The 16,249-nt window shown below is 41.9% G+C and overlaps 2 long non-coding RNA genes across 2 annotated transcripts; both read left to right on the forward strand.

The window, feature by feature from the left end:
- The first annotated feature begins 278 nt into the window (after window positions 1–278).
- LOC310873054 lies at window positions 279–4,691 on the forward strand. The gene is made up of 3 exons (XR_014570448.1): window positions 279–437; window positions 2,469–2,612; window positions 4,558–4,691. It is a non-coding gene; the product is annotated as an uncharacterized lncRNA (long non-coding RNA).
- Window positions 4,692–5,547: 856 nt separating this feature from the next.
- LOC310873055 lies at window positions 5,548–8,098 on the forward strand. Its single transcript, XR_014570449.1, has 3 exons — window positions 5,548–5,666; window positions 7,271–7,381; window positions 8,023–8,098. It is a non-coding gene; the product is annotated as an uncharacterized lncRNA (long non-coding RNA).
- The last annotated feature ends 8,151 nt before the right edge of the window (window positions 8,099–16,249 follow it).

Below are 16,249 nucleotides of genomic sequence, written 5' to 3' on the forward strand. Positions count from 1 at the left end.
AATTGGAATTGGAATTGTACTTAACCCATTTTGGCCTGACGTCGAAATTTAAAAAATGTCTTCTAAATTCTGACAGTTTTCTGAAAACCCATGTTTTTATATCAGTCGTTCTCAAAATGGGGTGACCCGCCCTGGCCGCTGTGCAATAATTGTTGATCAAAATCTTGACCCGTCTGCCCACAAGGCAACGGGCCGGCCGCGCACCACTACTACCTAGCATTGTGTTTGTACACCAGCAGGTGTTGATGTATATATATGTATATATTGTGTGTTTTACAGATGGTCTACTCAGCGTAAGGGATCTGGGTAAAAGCTCTTTGTACAACAGCAGAGAAGTGGTCAGCGTTCTCTCCTCTCTGCCTTCTCACCATTACAACACAGGCTGGGTGTTGAGTTACATCGCTACAGCACACTATGAGCTGGATGAATACTTACAGGTATGCACGCACGCACAGACAGACCGTTGAGTCACATCGCTACAGCACACTATGAGCTGGATGAATACTTACAGGTATGCACGCACGCACAGACAGACCGTTGAGTCACATCGCTACAGCACACTATGAGCTGGATGAATGCTTACAGGTATGCACGCACGCACAGACAGACCGTTGAGTCACATCGCTACAGCACACTATGAGCTGGCCGAATATGTACAGGTGTATACACACACGCACACACACACACTACAACACACACAATACCAGTAAGACACCTGAAGGCGAGAAGCGACCTCGAGATTGCGTGCACACATCCACCTGGGTGACAGCATATCTTAATTTTCGGGCCTGTTGAGAACTAGTTTTCGCCGGCTGCCGGGCGCGGCTGCACTAATAACTTTTGGGCAGGCCCGTCTAGAGTTTAAATGGACAGGTATCAGTCAACAGGCCCGTCTAGAGTTTAAATGGACAGGTATCAGTCAACAGGCCCGTCTAGAGTTTAAATGGACAGGTATCAGTCAACAGGCCCGTCTAGAGTTTAAATGGACAGGTATCAGTCAACAGGCCCGTCTAGAGTTTAAATGGACAGATATCAGTCAACAGGCCCGTCTAGAGTTTAAATGCACAGGTATCAGTCAACAGTCCCGTCTAGAGTTTAAATGGACAGGTATCAGTCAACAGGCCCGTCTAGAGTTTAAATGGACAGGTATCAGTCAACAGGCCCGTCTAGAGTTTAAATGGACACTGTAACGGTTTGTTATAGATCATGGATCTGGGGTGCCAGCCAGGCAGTTGTATCCTGACAAAATGTTAGTTAATAGGGTAACCGTTGCATAAGGCTGTGCAGCATACCGTGGTCCGCACCACACTGCACACCCTGTAGAGTCACTTGTAAACACAATAAACACAGACACGGTAGAGTTGCAGTTAATAAGTTGTATAATGAAATGTTCACAGCACATAGGTTCACAGTTCACAGTTCAGTTCAGTATTCCGTCCTTGGCCCAAACGCAAAACCCGACAGTATGTTTCCTGTACCCGCACGGTATCCGTTAGGTTGTAACCCTGTTCTGTCTGTTCTGTTGTGTCTCTTCGTTTGTTACTCACTGACGTACAAATGTGGTGTTAAATCCCCACGGTTCCAAGGTGTCCGATCCAAACGACCGCCGGGACATCCTCCTCTGTGTGATCCTCTCCACAATGTATGTCCAAAACGACAACGCTTTGAGCGCACAACGATTCATAAACGTAAAGGGTTACTGGCTAAAACAACCGTAACAGCGAGTTGCAAACAAAACACCTCCAGCCTCCGCGGCTGCCACAGCACTTCCTCCTGCCGCTAGCCAGGTGCGTGACGCCCATTTGTGCCGTCAGTTACACTCCAGACTGATACGTCTTTTTATGCCCTGACGGCACAAATGGGCGTGCGTGCGTGTGCGTGTGGCGACACTAATCGCCACAACACGTATCAGTCAACAGGCCCGTCTAGAGTTTAAATGGACAGGTATCAGTCAACAGGCCCGTCTAGAGTTTAAATGAACAGGTATCAGCCAAAAAGGAGACATCGAAGAGGAAGGATGGATGGGGAAGGATCAACATGTGGAATGTCAGAACAGGTCAGCTCCATATATGGAGATCTAAGAGTATGAGTTTTGAGGTCAGATGTAGAGTTGTTGGCCAATATTGATGACATCAGCGATCTCCATACATGGGCTTAATATTGATGACATCTGGGATCTCCATCCCTGATGATGAAACGTGATGTCACATGCTCTCTCACCCTGGGTGTGACTAACACACACTGACGGGAAATGCACAATTCCATACTTAACTGCGACCGACACACACACACACACACGCGTCCTATCATTCATTGGAAGGACAATATCAGTCACCAGAAGCAGAGACGTGTGTTTTCAAAATGCAGTTTGAAGTTGAATGGCCTTTGGCTTTAATATATCAAATGAATATTAAATACTTAATCAAGCAACTTCACTGCAATTATATATTGTATTTTCTTTCGGGCAGAGAGGCTGTTCAGTGAGGTGCGTCGAATCGAGCCGTGCAGAGTCGAAGGAATGGAGATTTATTCCACGACATCTGGCATCTGCAGAGAGACATCTGTCTACGCTGTCCAAAGACCTGACCGACATCGACAAGAACTGTCCTGAGGTGAGGAACTACAGACATGCAGGGCGTTTTAGAGAAGGGAGAAGAGTCTGGGACGTGTGGAGCATTGTCCAGGGTATTTTAGATAAGTGAGAAGAGTCTGGGACGTGTGGAGCGTTGTCCAGGGTGTTTTTAGATAAGTGAGAAGAGTCTGGGACGTGTGGAGCGTTGTCCAGGGTGTTTTAGATAAGTGAGAAGAGTCTGGTACGTGTGGAGCGTTGTCCAGGGTGTTTTAGAGAATGGAGAAGAGTCTGGGACGTGTGGAGCGTTGTCCAGTGTGTTTTAGAGAAGTGAGAAGAGTCTAGGATGTGTGGAGCGTTGTCCAGGGTGTTTTAGATAAGTGAGAAGAGTCTGGGACGTGTGGAGCGTTGTCCAGGGTGTTTTAGAGAATGGAGAAGAGTCTGGGACGTGTGGAGCGTTGTCCAGTGTGTTTTAGAGAAGTGAGAAGAGTCTAGGATGTGTGGAGCGTTGTCCAGGGTGTTTTAGAGAAGGGAGAAGAGTCTGGGACGTGTGGAGCATTGTCCAGGGTGTTTTAGAGAAGGGAGAAGAGTCTGGGACGTGTGGAGCGTTGTCCAGTGTGTTTTAGAGAAGGGATAAGAGTCTGGGACGTGTGGTGCGTTGTCCAGGCTGTTTTAGAGAAGGGAGAAGAGTCTAGGATGTGTGGAGCGTTGTCCAGGGTGTTTTAGAGAAGGGATAAGAGTCTTGGACGTGTGGAGCGTTGTCCAGGGTGTTTTAGAGAAGGGATAAGAGTCTAGGATGTGTGGAGCGTTGTCCAGGGTGTTTCAGAGAAGAGTCTGGGACGTGTGGTGCGTTGTCCAGGGTGTTTTAGAGAAGGGAGAAGAGTCTAGGATGTGTGGAGCGTTGACCAGGGTGTTTTAGAGAAGTGAGAAGAGTAGAGAGGACGTAGATCAAGGCAAGAAATAAATAAGAAGCTCGTTCCACACACGGGTTTCTCTTAGTGGGTCTCTCTAATCTTATTACAATACAAATAAGGGTTTTCCAGATGTATACAAGCTTGTTTCACAAACGTGCTGAATTTGAAGTTTTTCCAGAAAACTTAGTTCAGTTTTTAGAAGGCGTTTTTAGAATTGGCCTCGGTCCAAAATGTGTTAAGTTAAATTCATATTCTTTTGTTTCATTTCATGGCCTTCCTGCCCTCAAAGAATGACGTGACGAGATCTGCTATTTTCGGTAATTCGAAAGAGTATTTGAAGTGATCAAACTAGCAATAGAAGTTTAGAAGCATCTTCCACAAACACGAATGGTCTCAGTTAACAGTTCTACTGCGTTAACCGCTATTTAAGCCGTTCGGCCTAAAATATCATCTTTGCATTTTCAGTCTTGAGATTTTATTTAGCTTTCATACACTGTCTTAGAATAATTACTAAGAATCACCCTAAAACTAAGTTAATGTTGTGTGAACTCAGCCATCCACTGTCTTATAGGCAATTCACACTATGGTCCCGGGTGCGCACTCGGGACCACTTGGCAGATGTTGTGGTTGTGTGAATGATGCGTACTGTTCCCGGGAGCGGATTGCCCAACCGTCCCCGGGACCGCATGGGGGGGCGGGTCTCTGGACCGTTGAGGCAATGCAATTCAGTGTGTCTGGATTTATTTGAGACAATGTCGCACAGTTGAGGGTCAGTGTCCGTGCGCGCCAGCCATCAAGCACACCGTCATCAGGAGGATTAAATTGTGTTATGCAAGTGTACCCGGGTGCGCTGTTGAATCTCGGGTAATGTGAATCATGGCCATCAGGGTTCCAATTAAACGGATTCAGTCCGTCTCAGTGTGAATTGCCTATTAGACCAGTGGTTTTCAACCCTTTTCACATCAAGGTCCATTATTTATTTAATTATTCAGAATTTGAGCTACGGACCACCATTTGAGGACATTTAGCCTCTCAGACCCGAAACTAAACAATATTTTGTTATCGTTGGATAAGATGTTATCCACAATTCCAACTCACAGGTCCTGCACTGCACCTGGTGAGAGCAGGAGTGGACCTGGCGAGACTTAGGAGGGGCCCGGACAGGAGACATCCCACAGATTCTAGTCCTTCCACAGGCCAGACCTCCCAGTCCTGGCAGAGTGAGTAGTTCGGGAGCAGCGGACTGTGTGACCCTGTCTTTCCCTAATGGGACTGATCGAGGGTAGCTACTGGGACGTAAGTTGGGACTTGATCACCCCGGCTGGGTCACCTGAGTGATGTTGGGAGACCAGAAACCCTGATGACCTTGGGACACATCAATGAGCATACGTCCCAGGTGCATCCATGCCATGTTTTTTAGTTCATGCAGTATTGATGTTGGTACCATTAGGAGAGATAACAGGCAAATGTTGATCAAAATAATTATTCTACATTCTCTAATTGTTTAGACTTTCTGTACAATTGTGTAAATTAACTGATGCAGATGTTTGACAATTTAACTCTTGAGAGCATCAAGTGAAACAAAATGGATCCGTACGGGTCCATTTGGTTTCATTTTATGGTCTTAAGAGTTAAATATCTAGTCCATTTTGTTAGCAACTATCCATCATTTAGCATGGAGACCACCTGGAACCCACCCAAGGACCACTGGTGGTCCCCGGACCACTGGTTGAAAACCACTGTCTTAGAGTAATTATTGTTTCTGTCTCACTCTAGTTATAATCTCACTAATAACTGTTAGGGTCTCTATCATGCAAAGACTCAACTTATGTAACTAAGGAAGCATTTTATGTAGACAATAGACATAGCACTATATTTATATGCATAGTTTCATTATATAGATATTTCACTGTTAGGTTCTTAGCTTGCTTATGGTGCTTATGGTTCATGTAAGTGATGTATTACCATGTGTTGTTGTTGTTGTTGCTTACTGTGAATCGTTCTGGATTAAGAGCGTCTGATGAATGACTAAATTGTCTCTCTGGCTCCCTTCCCAGGGGGACCCCAGCTTTGCCTACGCCTACACTCTGCTCTGACACAAGTTTGTTTTGACGGAGGAGTTGGACAAAGCCTTATCCTGCTGCAGGAACGCTATTAGTCAACAGTAGACACTACAATGCCTGGTAATTATTACAATTATTATTAGAGTCCACATTAGACACTGTCCCCTAGGGTAGGTAGTGGTACCCTCACATGTTCTCCCGTGTCCCCTAGGGTAGGTACCCTCACATGTTCTCCCTGTGTCCCCTAGGGTAGGTACCCTCACATGTTCTCCCCGTGTCCCCTAGGGTAGGTACCCTCACATGTTCTCCCTGTGTCCCCTAGGGTAGGTACCCTCACATGTTCTCCCCGTGTCCCCTAGGGTAGGTACCCTCACATGTTCTCCCCGTGTCCCCTAGGGTACGTACCCTCACATGTTCTCCCCGTGTCTCCTAGGGTAGGTACCCTCACATGTTCTCCCCGTGTTCTCCCCGTGTCCCCTAGGGTAGGTACCCTCACATGTTCTCCCCGTGTCCCCTAGGGTAGGTACCCTCACATGTTCTCCCTGTGTCCCCTAGGGTAGGTACCCTCACATGTTCTCCCTGTGTCCCCTATAGGGTAGGTACCCTCACATGTTCTCCCCGTGTCCCTAGGGTAGGTACCCTCACATGTTCTCCCCGTGTCTCCTAGGGTAGGTACTCTCACATGTTCTCCCTGTGTCCCCTAGGGTAGGTACCCTCACATGTTCTCCCCGTGTCCCCTAGGGTAGGTACCCTCACATGTTCTCCCTGTGTCCCCTAGGGTAGGTACCCTCACATGTTCTCCCTGTGTGCCCTAGGGTAGGTACCCTCACATGTTCTCCCCGTGTCCCCTAGGGTAGGTACCCTCACATGTACTCCCTGTGTCCCCTAGGGTAGGTACCCTCACATGTACTCCCTGTGTCCCCTAGGGTAGGTACCCTCACATGTTCTCCCCGTGTCCCCTAGGGTAGGTACCCTCACATGTTCTCCCTGTGTCCCCTAGGGTAGGTACCCTCACATGTTCTCCCTGTGTCCCCTATCGGGTAGGTACCCTCACATGTTCTCCCCATGTCCCTAGGGTAGGTACCCTCACATGTTCTCCCCGTGTCTCCTAGGGTAGGTACTCTCACATGTTCTCCCTGTGTCCCCTAGGGTAGGTACCCTCACATGTTCTCCCCGTGTCCCCTAGGGTAGGTAGTAGGTACCCTCACATGTTCTCCCCGTGTCCCCTAGGGTAGGTACCCTCACATGTTCTCCCTGTGTCCCCTAGGGTAGGTACCCTCACATGTTCTCCCCGTGTCCCCTAGGGTAGGTACCCTCACATGTTCTCCCTGTGTCCCCTAGGGTAGGTACCCTCACATGTACTCCCCGTAGAAATTGGGTTACAAAAATAAAAAATAAAGGAATCATAGTTACACAATGCCTGGTAAATATGTCCACAAATGCCATAGCCTACTGAATACACTATTTGTGTGTGTGTGTGTGTGTGTGTGTGTGTGTGTGTGTGTGTGTGTGTGTGTGTGTGTGTGTGTGTGTGTGTGTGTGTGTGTGTGTGTGTGTGTGTGTGTGTGTGTGTGTGTGTGTGTGTGTGTGTGTGTGTGTGTGTGTGTGTCTCTCTCTCTCTCTCTCTCTCTCTCTCTCTCTCTCTCTCTCTCTCTCTCTCTCTCTCTCTCTCTCTCTCTCTCTCTCTGTGCGTCCGTGCGTGTATGGGTGTGCGTGCGCTATAGGTATGGATTAGGGATGATCTAAGCAGGAGAAGTTCAACTTCGCAGAAATTCACTTCAAGAAAGCTCTGAGTATCAACCCTCAGTCGTCAGTGCTTCTGTCATATTGGCGTGGTATGTATGATAATTATAATGACTAGTCCTTATACCTGTTTGAATATATCAACACGCACACATGCACGCACATGCACACATACGCACATACGCACACGTGCGAGTCCGTGACCTGTCGTTGCAAGACACACAAGCAATGTGTGTGCAGACGTTCGCTGCATCACGGTCAGTACAGGAGAGTCTGGGGGTTTTTAGGTCGGAGGAGTTGAAACAAATCGTTCCCAAAGAGTCTCTGGTTTACTTCCTCATCGGCAAGGTAACATGACCTTTGAACTCTAACCTATTCAGGACGGGAACTAGTGCTGCACCATTCTTGCCTCTTTTGTTGTTGTTTTAATAATCTGTATATGTTATATGTTATGTGTTATGTTATGTTTCTCCAGATAGGGTAAATGCTGAATATTGGCTGATCACTGATCAGTGGCCGATTATTGGAGCATCTCTAATTTGAAGTGATCAAACTAGCAATAGAATACAAGTTTAGAAGCAGCTTTAACTGAATGGTCTCAGTTAAATGTAATAAAAGCAACCTTAATGATCTCTTCAGCTGGTCGGACTAAAACATCATTACATCTTTAGATTTAGTTATGCTTTATTCCATACATCTGGCCCTGATGACCTTTGAACTCTGACCTTTACAGGTGTATAAGAAGCTTTGCCACACCCACCTGTCCCTGACGACCTTTGACATGGTAACGAATTCTAAATCAATAAAATGTCTGAAACCCTGACTTCACTTCCTGCTGTCTTCTTCTGTGGTGTTAAATAAATGGTAAATGGTGCATTTCTATAGTGCCTTTCTCCAAGGCGCTTAAATATCCTGACCGTTGTTCTAATTCTCTATGTTGTGATTAGGGATGTCGCTAACGGATAATTTTCCATTCGGTTACCCCATAGCTTAATTAACGGTTGCTGATTTTATTTATTTTCTTTTAACCCAAAATGTATGTAATCTATCTAGTGTTCTCTTGGACATAGAAAACTCTCTTGCAGTGAGTGTTTAGAATGATGACATCTCTCCATAACTAAATAACACCATCAGGAACATACATTTATTATTTTTAGGTTTAAGTTAACCGTGAAGCCCATAAGTATATTCAGATTTGTTTTAACGGCTATCCGGTTAGCCATTGACATCCCTAAGTGTGTATCGTCTATTTTCAGCATAGAGGGAAGAAAGAGTAGACCACGTACCAAACAATGCATTGCACTGTGAGCTTGTAGATCTGTTGTTTTGGCTGAATGTTTATCAGAGCTTGTAGCTCGGTTATTTTGGCCGAACGTTCACACTGAGGAGATGTTCTACACACTTCAGCCAGTCAGAGAAGAAGGCCTCGTCTGTGATCAACAGGTACAGCATTTATGATTGATTGATTGAAATGTTTATTTCACAGTATGTAGGTACATTTCAAACAAAAGTATACAGGTCAATACAAAATCTACTGCTACGACGATAAAACCAGAAAAAACACTTGTTTACATTAGTGTTGATTTCGTTGACTAAAACTAAGACGAAAAATGTTCGACTACCTTTTTTCACTGATGGAAACTAAATGAAAACTAAGCTATGATTACTAAAACTGATGACTATATATACTAACAATTTTGTCAACAGATAAAAACTTTTAAATGCTATAGGAAGAGATCCAGTATTAGTCATTTTACACTTGATTGCATGCTGAAAATAGCTGAGATCTACAAACTCGTGTGTCGCAGCGCAACACGTGAGCTTGTAGATCAGCTATTTTCAGCAAGTGTAAAATCAGTCATTACGACGGCATCACGGCTCACCAAAGTACATTTTAGTCTACTAAATCAACTGGATTTAGTCGACTAAAATCTTATGATATTTAGTCAACTAAAACTAGACTAACACTAAAACATTCCAGGTGACTAAAATGTGCCTGAAACTAAATTAAACTATTGAGAGAGTAAGAGACTTTGACTAAAACTAAAATCAAAATTTGCTGTTAAAAACAACACTGGTTAACATCAGTGGTCCATTGCAGCTGTCCGTAGGTGCTCTTTTTGAGAGCGGGTTTGAAGGAGTCTAGGGATTCACACCTAACTTTATATGCCATAGGAGTGAAATGCATCACAGTTTTACAAGTAAAAAAAATGGGTGAAGTTTGTTTTTGTGCATAGTTCCAACATTGTCTGTCCACCTATCATTAATTAATTAATTTAAATTAAACATTTATGAATATTCATATATTTTTAATGCTTATGAATATGATCACTGGATAAAGCCTGATAAATGGATTAATGCCTGATAAATGCCTACATTGTAATATAAAGTAATATAAACTTCTAGTTGTAGTTATATATAATTTAATATTATACTAGTTTAATTCACAAACATTCATTTAAAGTTTGTAAATGCTGTCATTAAAATGCTTACTATAAAAAAATACTAAAATAGCTCAAATACTAACATTCATGGTCATAAGATCATAAAACATAATGCATAGTGATTCCATGATTCATAATAAATTGATTTCACGTGAGGTTGAAAATGTAAAAACTAAAAACATGATGTGATAACATTCTGAGGCAGAACAAACGTTCCCTGTCTGTCAGTAACACACAGCTGGACCATTGATTGATTGATTGATTGAACACAGCTGGTGCAAACATTTCGTCTCACTCAGGAGTCTGTACACTACTATAATATATTACTACATAGCCTACATAGTTACTGTACTATACTAGAACTCTACACTTGCAGCTTATATTGTTAGTGTTTAGTTATTTATAATAATAATAGTTATTATATATCGCGGTGCTAACTGCTAAAGATGTGTGGAGTCATGATGGAAGGACAGACGCTCACAACAAGAAGTAAATGTAAAGAACGTATTTTCCACAACGAGAGGCCAAACAGGTAATAATAATAATAACAACAATAGCGGTCAATGTAACGAGGTATTTTATTGTAGAGTTCTCTGTGTTGTGTTTACTTTGAGGGACGAGTTCAGCTTCTACATGTTTTCTATTTACATATGTGTGTTTGGTCAGTCTAATATTGGACCGTTCAGCTGCGCATTATTTCTACATGTTTTTCTACTGTATGCATGTCAGTAATATTGGGCGCGTTCTGAAATGAGCAACAATACAAACTAATAGGCGAGTTAATGCTTTAGCTCCGAGAGGAGGGTCCGTGTCAGGATATCCCTGAGCAGATAGAAATGGAGTCGAGCCATACTTAAAACATCAGGTTTTCACCCCAAGGTCTCTACAGAATGACCTGGCTTATTAATATTTATGCTGACAATCTCCCAGAACAGAGCCATGCCACCAAACATGAATGTTGAATATTGTAATTAAATTACTGTATGCAAATTTAAATAAATTGTATTAAATGTTTTACCACTAAGACCAGACTGAATTTTAAGTAATAAGACTGTGTTTAAATTGGCTTGTTCTTCTAGTGTGGTACTTTTCCTCCAGGAAATGACTCTACTCCTTTTGAAAACTTTAGAAATCCAGTTTCTATATTTGTATTGTCATTAAATGTTCTGATGCAAATGGACCTCAATGTAAACAAGTCTTTAATAATGCTTTTCTGGGTTTTATCAGAGCGTGTGTTGAACTTCGCTTTCTACAAACTGTTAATGGCTGTCACTTTTAGGCCAACACTTCCCTCTAGTGGTTACTCAGAGTAATGACAGCCTTACGCGTTTCACCAGGCAGAATAAATAATGTAATAAAATATCATTTAACAATCTAATTAATATATTTATTATTAGGAAAAACGAGTTATTAGATAATACAATAAATAATAGACAATGTGTTTATTTTCTTAAATAAATAAATATAATTTAAAATGTATTAATGAATAGAACTAGTTTGAACTTAATAGAACAACTAGTTAATACAATAAATAATACTAGACAATATGTTTATTTTCTTAAACCAGGCAGTACAAATAATGTAATAAAATATTAATTAATGGATCTATTTTATTAGGACAAATTAATATGGAAGAAACTGTTTAATGTGTGTACCGTCACTTTATTACCATTTCTTTAAAGACAGGCAGCGCTGGTTGGCAGGTATAAATACATATATAAAGACCAACATATTTGTGCCAGCATTGTGATTAGATTGATTTTATTTTTCTAAACGGTCTACAAAGTAAGTTGAGCTAAAGTTGTCAAATAATTGTCTGAGCTTGTAGATCTGCTATTTTTGAAAAGTCAAGAAAATGTGGTGCAGATCTTTGAATATATATTCTTTTAACTCATATCTTTGCTTCTGGGGGTCCCTGGAACAACATCTTTTCAGATGGGGGTCGGCCGCCATCATTTTTGTCACAGGCCTGCTGCCGCTCGCCGTCGACCACTTCAGAGTGACCGCGGTCAACCTGCCCACCTCTCTGACCCCGTGGTCTGCACTGACCCCATCGGTGACCTCTGACCCATGGTCTGACTGCAGAGACCCTATCGGTAAGTCAGTCGACGCTCGTTAAATCGATAAATGACTAAACTGTTGAAGATGGAGTGTAAGTGATGTGTTTAAAGCCAGTCTTCATTTTGACAGCAAATTTCATAGTCCTTTGAATAAAATAATTGTCATATTTTTGTCATCTAAAATGTTTTAGTGTGTCTACTGAATATCAAGATTTTAGTTGATTGCATTCTGCAGTACAATTTTCGTCTACAGTTTAATTTGTTGACAAAATTATATTTTGGCAGGCCTGACAATTTAAAGAATGTCTTCTCAATTCAGACAGTTTTCTGAAATATATATGTTTCTGTATCAGTGGTGCCCCATATTTCATGTCAAGGACCCCAAAAAATATGTAATTGGCCACCCGGTCCCATCTGAAAATATTTTGTTCCAGGGACCCCCCCCCCCAGAAGCAAAGCTTTGAGTTAAAAATGTTCGCTCTGAAAAGAGCGATTTTTCAAAAATAGCAGACCTACAAGCTCGTAGCGCGCGCTTGATTCCAACTCATGAACTGTTTTGCAACGTGATTCTCTCTGCAGGACTACATGGTGCACGTGACAGATGGAAGGTGCCTTGGCCATAGAAGTGTGGGGTCATCTCTGCGCCAGGAACGGACGGTCCCCCTGGGAGCTGGACGGCAGTGGACGCACTGCAGGCCAAGACGCACACGCTCCAAGACAGGTGTGTGTTTATCAGGCAGCCTTATCAATAATATCTCTCAATTTTACAAGTGGGAAAAGTACTAAAATAACGAGTAAAAGTATCAATACCGGCCGCTATGTAGAAATACAAGTAAAAGTCCAGAATTCAAAATGTACTTGAGTAAAAAGTATGCACACTGTCCCAATTCACAAATCTTCAAAGGTTTTGAAAATAGCAGATCTACAAGCTCTCTCTACTATTTTCAACTGGCTAAAATGTATAGGGCTGACGGGGTTATTGTATGTTTTGTAATATTAATCTACAAAGAAAACATTTCTAATAATTGTAGTGGAGTAAAAAGTACAATATTTGACTCTGTGATGTAGTGGAGTACTTTGAGGGACGAATTCAGCTTCTACATGTTTTCTATTTACACATATGTGTGTTTGGTCAGTCTAATATTGGACCGTTCAGCTGCGCATTATACATGTTTAATCAATTTACATTTTTCTACCGTATGCATGTCAGTAATATTGGGCGTGTTCTGAAATGAGCAACAATACAAACTAATAGGCAAGTTAATGCTTTAGCTCCGAGAGGAGGGTCCGTGTCAGGATATCCCTGACCAGGTAGAAATGGAGTCGAGCCATACTTAAAACATCAGGTTTTCACCCCAAGGTCTCTACAGAATGATCTGGCTTATTAATATTTATGCTGACAATCTCCCAGAACAGAGCCATGCCACCAAACATGCATTCTATGACCCTATAGTTTACTGAGACACTACACTGTCTCTCTGCATTCTATGATCCTATAGTTTACTGAGACGCTACACTGTCTCTCTGCATTTTATGATCCTATAGTTTACTGAGACGCTACACTGTCTCTCTGCATTCTATGATCCTATAGTTTACTGAGACGCTACACTGTCTCTCTGCATTCTATGAGGCTATAGTTTACTGTCTCTCTGCATTCTATGATCCTATAGTTTACTGTCTCTCTGCATTCTATGATCCTATAGTTTACTGTCTCTCTGCATTCTATGATCCAATAGTTTACTGTCTCTCTGCATTCTATGATCCTATAGTTTACTGTCTCTCTGCATTCTATGATCCTATAGTTTACTGAGACACTACACTGTCTCTCTGCATTCTATGATCCTATAGTTTACTGTCTCTCTGCATTCTATGATCCTATAGTTTACTGTCATTCTGCATTCTATGATCCTATAGTTTACTGAGACGCTACACTGTCTCTGCATTCTACGATCCTATAGTTTACTGAGACGCTACACTGTCTCTCTGCATTCTATGATCCTATAGTTTACTGTCTCTGCATTCTATGATCCTATAGTTTACTGTCTCTCTGCATTCTATGATCCTATAGTTTACTGAGACGCTACACTGTCTCTCTGCATTATATGAGGCTATAGTTTACTGTCTCTCTCCATTCTATGATCATATAGTTTACTGTCTCTCTGCATTCTATGATCCTATAGTTTACTGTCTCTCTGCATTCTATGATCATATAGTTTACTGAGACGCTAAACTGTCTCTCTGCATTCTATGATCCTATAGTTTACTGTCTCTCTGCATTCTATGATCCTATAGTTTACTGTCTCTCTGCATTCTATGATCCTATAGTTTACTGTCTCTCTGCATTCTATGATCCTATAGTTTACTGTCTCTCTGCATTCTATGATACTATAGTTTACTGTCTCTCTGCATTCTATGATCCTATAGTTTACTGTCTCTCTGCATTCTATGATCCTATAGTTTACTGAGACACTACACTGTCTCTCTGCATTCTATGATCCTATAGTTTACTGTGTCTCTGCATTCTATGACCCTATAGTTTACTGAGACGCTACACTGTCTCTCTGCATTCTATGATCCTATAGTTTACTGTCTCTCTGCATTCTATGATCCTATAGTTTACAGTCTCTCTGCATTCTATGATCCTATAGTTTACTGTCTCTCTGCATTCTATGATACTATAGTTTACTGTCTCTCTGCATTCTATGATCCTATAGTTTACTGTCTCTCTGCATTCTATGATCCTATAGTTTACTGAGACGCTACACTGTCTCTCTGCATTCTATGATCCTATAGTTTACTGTCATTCTGCATTCTATGATCCTATAGTTTACTGAGACGCTACACTGTCTCTCTGCATTCTATGACCCTATAGTTTACTGAGACGCTACACTGTCTCTCTGCATTCTATGCGGCTATAGTTTACTGTCTCTCTGCATTCTATGATCCTATAGTTTACTGTCTCTCTGCATTCTATGATCCTATAGTTTACTGTCTCTCTGCATTCTATGATCCTATAGTTTACTGTCTCTCTGCATTCTATGATCCTATAGTTTACTGAGACGCTACACTGTCTCTCTGCATTCTATGATCCTATAGTTTACTGTCTCTCTGCATTCTATGATCCTATAGTTTACTGTCTCTCTGCATTCTATGATCCTATAGTTTACTGAGACGCTACACTGTCTCTCTGCATTCTATGATCCTATAGTTTACTGTCTCTCTGCATTCTATGATCCTATAGTTTACTGTCTCTCTGCATACTATGATCATATAGTTTACTGAGACGCTACACTGTCTCTGCATTCTATGATCCTATAGTTTACTGTGTCTCTGCATTCTATGACCCTATAGTTTACTGAGACGCTACACTGTCTCTCTGCATTCTATGATCCTATAGTTTACTGTCTCTCTGCATTCTATGATCCTATAGTTTACAGTCTCTCTGCATTCTATGATCCTATAGTTTACTGCCTCTCTGCATTCTATGATACTATAGTTTACTGTCTCTCTGCATTCTATGATCCTATAGTTTACTGTCTCTCTGCATTCTATGATCCTATAGTTTACTGAGACGCTACACTGTCTCTCTGCATTCTATGATCCTATAGTTTACTGAGACGCTACACTGTCTCTCTGCATTCTATGATCCTATAGTTTACTGTCATTCTGCATTCTATGATCCTATAGTTTACTGAGACGCTACACTGTCTCTCTGCATTCTATGATCCTATAGTTTACTGAGACGCTACACTGTCTCTCTGCATTCTATGATCCTATAGTTTACTGTCTCTCTGCATTCTATGACCCTATAGTTTACTGAGACGCTACACTGTCTCTCTGCATTCTATGCGGCTATAGTTTACTGTCTCTCTGCATTCTATGATCCTATAGTTTACTGTCTCTCTGCATTCTATGATCCTATAGTTTACTGTCTCTCTGCATTCTATGATCCTATAGTTTACTGTCTCTCTGCATTCTATGATCCTATAGTTTACTGTCTCTCTGCATTCTATGATCCTATAGTTTACTGTCTCTCTGCATTCTATGATCCTATAGTTTACTGAGACGCTACACTGTCTCTCTGCATTCTATGATCCTATAGTTTACTGAGACGCTACACTGTCTCTCTGCATTCTATGATCCTATAGTTTACTGTCATTCTGCATTCTATGATCCTATAGTTTACTGAGACGCTACACTGTCTCTCTGCATTCTATGATCCTATAGTTTACTGAGACGCTACACTGTCTCTCTGCATTCTATGATCCTATAGTTTACTGTCTCTCTGCATTCTATGACCCTATAGTTTACTGAGACGCTACACTGTCTCTCTGCATTCTATGATCCTATAGTTTACTGTCTCTCTGCATTCTATGATCCTATAGTTTACTGTCTCTCTGCATTCTATGATCCTATAGTTTACTGTCTCTCTGCATTCTATGATCCTATAGTTTAC

This window comes from Protomyctophum parallelum (assembly GCF_964188405.1).
Source record: "Protomyctophum parallelum genome assembly, chromosome: 16".
Classification (NCBI taxonomy): domain Eukaryota; kingdom Metazoa; phylum Chordata; class Actinopteri; order Myctophiformes; family Myctophidae; genus Protomyctophum; species Protomyctophum parallelum.